We start from the raw sequence: 6,847 nt of genomic DNA, 5'->3' as shown, positions 1-6,847 counted from the left end.
TCTGCTGCCATCCATCTCCATCCTCTGTCAAACAGAGGCTAGGGACACCATTCCTTACCCATCCTGGCTAATAGCCATTAATGGACTTAACCTCCATGAATTTATCTGTTTCCTAGAGACTGGCTCCATGGGGTCCCTCACAAACTGGAGAAGGTTACTGTGGGTTTGTCTTTAGTATAGCTTATGTACATACTCCACGAACTGAGCATCTGAGCTTGTTCCAGAATCTGGGATGATCCTATGTTGTGAAAACTGACATGCTCAAAATAGCACATGCATGTGAATGGACACAGGGTGCTAAAATTAAATTAATCCAGGGGTTCTCCAACTGGGGGTCAGGACCCCTAGGGGGTCATGAGGTTATTACTGGGGGTCATGAGCTGTCAGCCTCCACCTCAAACCCCGCTTTGCCTCCAGCATTTATAATAGTGTTAAATATATAAAAAAGTGTTTTCAGTTTATAAGGGGTGGGGGGTCACACTCAGAGGTTTGCTATGTGAAAGGGGTCACCAGTATAAAAGTTTGTGAACCACTAAATTAACCCCTTTGAAGCCTCAGGGAATGCAGGGGACGGGGGTCTCCCTTGGTAAGGTTGGGAAGGATATTGCTCTTCTCGTGTGATCCCTCCCCCAGTGGCTAATTTTAAATGAAGCTACCCTCCCCTGACATGAATCTCCCTATGGCACTGAAATTAAATATAGACTATAATTTGGCATTTGAGAAGTGAAAGGGATGGTAGCCCTAATGGAAAAGCCAACAGCTTGGCTCTTCTGCAAGCCTCAAACTGCTGAATGAGCTTTAGGGTAGGGAAGGTTGTGCCTCCCAAACAGCCTGGCCTGCCCCCTATCTGACCCCCACACTTCCTGCTCCCCAACTGCCCGCCCCCCTCAGAATCCCTGACCCATCCTGCTCCTTGCCCCCTCACCGTCCCCCAGAGATCCCTCCACCACCACCCTGGGACCCCACCCCTGCTCCCTGTCCCCTGACTGCCCCAACTCCTATCCACCCCCCAACCCATGGTGAGTCCTGACAGACCCCCGGAATGCCCACAATCCAACCTTGATCATCTTTGTTACTAGTCTTTGAACCTTTTTCTGTTCCACTATATACAGAGCAACCGGAATTGGACTCCATATTCAAGGTGCAGGGGCACCATGGATTTATATAGTGGTATCATGATATTTTCTTTCTTATTTTCTGTCTTTTTCCTAATTGTTCCTAACATTCTGTTAGCCTTTTTGACTGCTGCTGTGTATTGAAGTTTTCAGACAATTAAAAGCAGTGACTCCAAGAGCTCGTTGTTGAATGGTAACAGTTAATTCAGAACCCATCATTATATATGTGTAGTTTTTCCAATGTGAATTACTTTGCACTTATCAGTGTTGAATTTCAGCTGCCATTTTGTTGCCCAGTCACCAATTTGTGAGATCTCCTTGTACCTCTTTATGGTCAGCTCTGGACTTAAATATCTTGAATAATTTTGTATCACCTGCAAACTTTGCCACTTCACTGTTCATTCCCTTTTCCAGATCATTAATGATTACTGCACTGGTCCCACTACAGCTCCTTGGGGTACACTGCTATTTACCACTCTCCATTGTGAAAATTGACCATTTATTCCTACAATTTTTTCCTATCTTTTACGAGTTACTGATCCATGAGAGGATCTTCCATATTATCCCATGACTACTTTGTTTCCATAGGCGCTTTTGGTGCAGGACATTGTCAAAGGCTTTCTGAAAATCCCAGTATGCTATATTGAATGGATCACCCTTATCCATATGCTTGTTGACCCAATCAAAGAATTCTAGTAGATTAGTCAGGCATGATTTCCCTTTACAAAAACCATGTTGACTCTTCCCCAACAAATCATGTTCATGTATGTGTCTGATAATGCTGTTCTTTAATATAGTTTCAATCAGCTTGCCTAGTACTGAAGTTAGGCTCACTAGCCTGCAATTACCAGGATCACCCTTGAAGCCCTTTTTAAAAATCAGCATCATATTAGCTACCTTCCAGTTATCTTTTACACAAGCTAGTTTCAAAGATAGGTTACATACTACTTTGCAATTTCATATTTGAGTTCCTTCAGAACTCTTGGATGAATACCACCTGGTCCTCATAACTAATTACTGTTTAATTTATCAGTTTGTTCTAAAACCTTTCTATTGACCCATCAGTGTGGAATAGTACTTCAGAAGGGTACTTATGTGCACACATGTGCATTCACAAACTGTATACGTCCTTCTGTAATGTACATGCACATAGATTCTGGTTCAACCTTCTGAATCTTACTGACCTCCTAAATGAAATACACCTTTTCCCCCACCATTGAAATTGCATAATCTGATTTTAAGCAGGATAGTCCTAAAGACACATAATTACTACTGTCTCATAAATACTGTGCACCTTACCCAAGGAGGGGTAGTAATTAGCCATGCCCTACAATATACTGCTGTGGAAATTCTTGATACATCCTTTTTACCTGCCATCTGGACCTGTCTCAAGCCTGTCTGACTCAGGCGATGAACTGGCAGTGACAAAGTGAGCTACTTTTGTGTCCTCATCCAAACTATCTGGTGAGAAACAGAGACCTGCTGAGGAAAATTGTTTTCTGCTTACAGTGTTTGCTTTCAGGCTCACGCACAGTCAGACGCCTCCCTAATGTTTGTATATCTCCTCCAATAGAAGAAATGCATTTTTGGAACACAAATAATGGGCTGTGCAAGGATCTGTTGCAGTACCCCAGCCGATTTTGCAATGAATGTATATTTAAGGTGAAAAGCAATGGCAGTATTAGTTGTAATTTGCTGTAGGTACATGCAGCTTCTAAGTGACAGTCCTGCAGTAGGCTGGGAATTTAGTTTTGCCATGTAGATCTCAACATTGTCAAGACACACCATTGTTTTAGGTCAACCTAAAATGGAAATTGGAAACCTCAAGCAAGAGTATTTTAGAGTGAGGTCCAAATTGCTTGAGGCATCCATGAAATAGAAATACACAATGGGCAGTTCATCCACTGAAAGTCTATGGAAATTGAGCATCTAACTTCTGTTTGTGTCTTGGAAAATCTCCCCCTATAGTTTCTGAGATATCACACGCATGGTCCTACTTTGGCAGGTGCAGGGTGCCACAATCTGCTTTGCACATGCTTTCAATTTCCTATGTACACATACAAATTCCACATTCTTATTCAACCTTTCGACTCTTGCATGCACACAATTTAATTTCTTTGCAATGTCAAAAACTTTCTACTGTAACTGAAATATGTCAGGGATGTTTTTGTCAAACCATTGAGACCAGGTTCTGCAACTCCCACTATGCCCTTCTCTGGTGATCAGATCAAAATGTTAGTGGAGTCGCATAAGAGCTTATTAGCAGCTGTTGCAGACACTTTCTCTGTGCTCTAAAAACAACAATGAGAACAACAATTCAGCTGGGAAGAGCATATGCAATAGCCTCTTAATCACTGCTTCAGCTCACCATGTCATGATGTGTGAGCTTTATCATCAATGAGGCTACAAGTAAAAAACAGGGAACTTCTTAAATATTTCAGACACTTCTATCTTGTGAAACAAATTTACTCGACCACAGAACCTCCTGGATTAAAAGTGTCTCACCCCCAGGAAATGAAGGACATAAACAGAAAACACCTTCCTTCTCTTCTTGCTTTTCCCTTGCCTAGGGTGACCAGACAGGAAGTGTGAAAATTAGTGACAGGTGGTGGGGGGCAATAGGCTCCTATAGAAGACAAAGCCCCAAATATCTGGACTGTCCCTATAAAATCGGGACACCTAGTCATCCTACCTTTGCTCACCCTTTCCCCCACCCCAGTCTCGAGGATAAAATTCTGTAATCTGACAACCCACTGTAACTTGATAGCTGAATACATACATGCCCAAATGATGCTTTTCTAGGCAACTATGCAATTGTAAATCTCATTGACATGAGCCATTTCAATGCTAGTTAGGCACTGCCTTCTTTTTGTTGCTATCTGTGTTGCCCAGCTTTGCTGTCCTCCTTTATCTGCTCCACTTTTGAAGCCAACACCAGTGGCCACACAGAGGGGTACATAGGCAGATGTGGGATACAAATGCCAAGCTTTAGATTCTGTTTATTCAGCAGTGGCTTCAAAGTCTGTGGATGGTCACTAGGCTGATTATCTGCCTACAAGCCTGGTGTGGGATACGTCTGTTGTTCAACAGCCTTGTTTCTCTGTTCTCAAGTTCCTTGCAGGCGAAGTGATGAATTTGTTTCCTTTCATAATAAGTCAGACAATAAGGGACATTACTAAATTTTTCAGAACACCCAAGGGCAGGGCTCTTGGTTTATGTTTAATTGCTATGGAGTTATACGCTGTATGAAAGCCAAGTTGCCACTTGACTCAGAATGTCCAGTGTTCCATTCTTTCAAATTAGAGCCAGCAATTGTACTACACAGTAAGGTAAAATTGGCCAGCATATATCTTAAAGGAGGTTTTTTTAGAGACTACAGCCACAGCTCCCTTTCATTTTCAGCCTTACACACATGGAGCTACATGAGAACCTTGTATCCCATTTCCTCCACCCATTTTCTGCAGCTATACAAATTGCAAATATTTAGCTTTACAATCACCCACAACCTAGGTGGCTAATTTATTTAAAAATAAACCGGAGCAATAACACTTAGAATCACCATAGCACTTTGCATTTTCTAACCACTTTGCAAACATTAGTTAAGTAAGGCCAAATCTAAACTAGAAACTTTTGCCATATAGAAAAGTCACACACAGGTGTGAAGCCAAAAAGTAGATGCAGTTATGCAAAAAAAAAAAAAAGTGCTTTAGCTGTATAGCTTATTTGATTGTGGCAACTGGAATAAGCTGTACCTGCAAAAGCAGTATTTTGCTTGTATAAGCTGCGTCTGCACTAGAAGGGTTTACGGTGTAGGTATATTGGTATAGCTGTACCAGCAAACCTTTTCTAGTGTAGACCAAACCTAACCCTCTTAGCACTATTTTCAGGTAGATTAAATGGCTTGCACAAGAACACAACGGGATGTGAGCAGTGGAATTGGAATTCTGGAGTCATTAACTCTTTGTCCTGTGCTCAGACCAGTCCATTTTGTCATGGATGAGGTATAAAGTTCACCACTTCGGTCATATAATCTGTCCAGTAGTAACATTTTGCAAAAGCTCTCCATTTATACCACACATTTCTTTGGGAATAATAGTTCACCACAAATTCTATCATGTTTCTGTGACTGAGGGGTTTATGCAATTACGACAAGTAGCTGATTTGAATGCTATCTCTCTCGTGGACTTATGTTTGGACTTTATCCGAAAAGACAGGGAAGGGATTTTGTTTGTTTTGTTTAATCATTTCTTATCACAGAAGTTTGTTTGACTCAAACCACAATGATACAAGCATTCAAACACCACCTTCAGATGTAACATAGATTTATAAAACATCAGTGCATACCTGCTAAGCTTCATTGTTGCATACAGAATTCCCAACAAATTACTGGCATTTCTACCTATTTACTAATTAGTACTTCCTCTGAACCATGTGCAGTTCTTATTATTCTAGTGTGCTTTCTTCAGTCTCTATTTGGAATTTGTGTATGTGTGTTACGTGGGGGGCGGGGAGGGAAGAGCAGCTCTAGAGCATTAGTTAAATTGGAGTTAAATAAAAAAAAATCCAGATCAACTTTTATCCTTAGGCAAGTTATGCACTGACTGAAATTAAATCACTATATGTACTTGTAGATTGAAGAATCAGAGGTGGAGGATGGGTCAGAAACACTAAGATCAAAGTTTCTCTTCTTTGAAAAAAATCCCTTTGAAAGCCCCCATGCCACCTATTCTGCTTGTTAATGTTTTGACTGGAAGTGTCTGGCAGTGTCATCAGCAGCAGAATATTTTTAAAGACTTTTTTTTTTTACACTGACTCTAATAGCAAAGCAATGGATCCTTAGCAGCCTCTGTTATATGTCTCTTAAGGGAATATTTTTGTTAATTGCAAATATTTGATTGACAAATATGAGATGCAATTAGTAGGCAGGCACAGTAGGAATGTGCAGTGAACTGGATCTCTGAACCAACAGATCTCAACTCTCTCAGCTTGATCTGAAATAGACTAGAGCATTTAAACCATATGTTTCCCTCAAACTTTTTCTTTCCTTTGAAAATTCCTTATTTCCCTTAATTTGCCTTCTTTCACTCTCTTCACCAAGGGAGCTAGCTCAGCTACTGTGATGACGTCAAATAAAGATAGAAAATTCCTCACAAGCTTCAGACTTACACTGCTTTTTGACCATGGCAGTAAAAATTAACATGGACAAGACTACACATGCCAGTTGTGCTTACAAAAGCCATAGGTGAAAGAGAATACAGTCTAATTTAACTTCAGACATTTGAGCGTAATGGTCTATTTAAACAACCCAGTATCATCTCACTACATTTAACAATTATATTTCTTTTATTTGCACAGAGTACTGCCTTTCTGGGGATGCAGTAATTAAAACTTACCTAGATAAATTGTGCTAAAATTCTGTGACATGAGAAAGAATTCAGAGGATCTGAGTGTTTTTAGTGTTCTTGTTTTTAAAGTCTATTGGGGAGGATATTATTAATAATATTAATTTAAATATGCATTGTTTTGGTGGGTTTAAAGTATTGATGACACCTGATGAAATTACTTTATAAACAACTTTGATAATGTAGCATGTATTTTCTAGAAGTGGAGGATTCTTCCCTCACTTTCTATTACAAGGGTTGTTTGTATGAAATTCAGCTGTGTGTTGCTTAGGAATTCACCTGCTCTTCAAGCTGCTTATTCTCCAGTTGAGTTCATCCTCCTTTTATGAC

Source organism: Mauremys reevesii, linkage group 3, assembly GCF_016161935.1.
Source record: "Mauremys reevesii isolate NIE-2019 linkage group 3, ASM1616193v1, whole genome shotgun sequence".
Lineage (NCBI taxonomy): Eukaryota > Metazoa > Chordata > Testudines > Geoemydidae > Mauremys > Mauremys reevesii.
The sequence above is the reverse complement of the archived record's forward strand: the minus strand, read 5'-3'. Positions refer to the sequence as shown.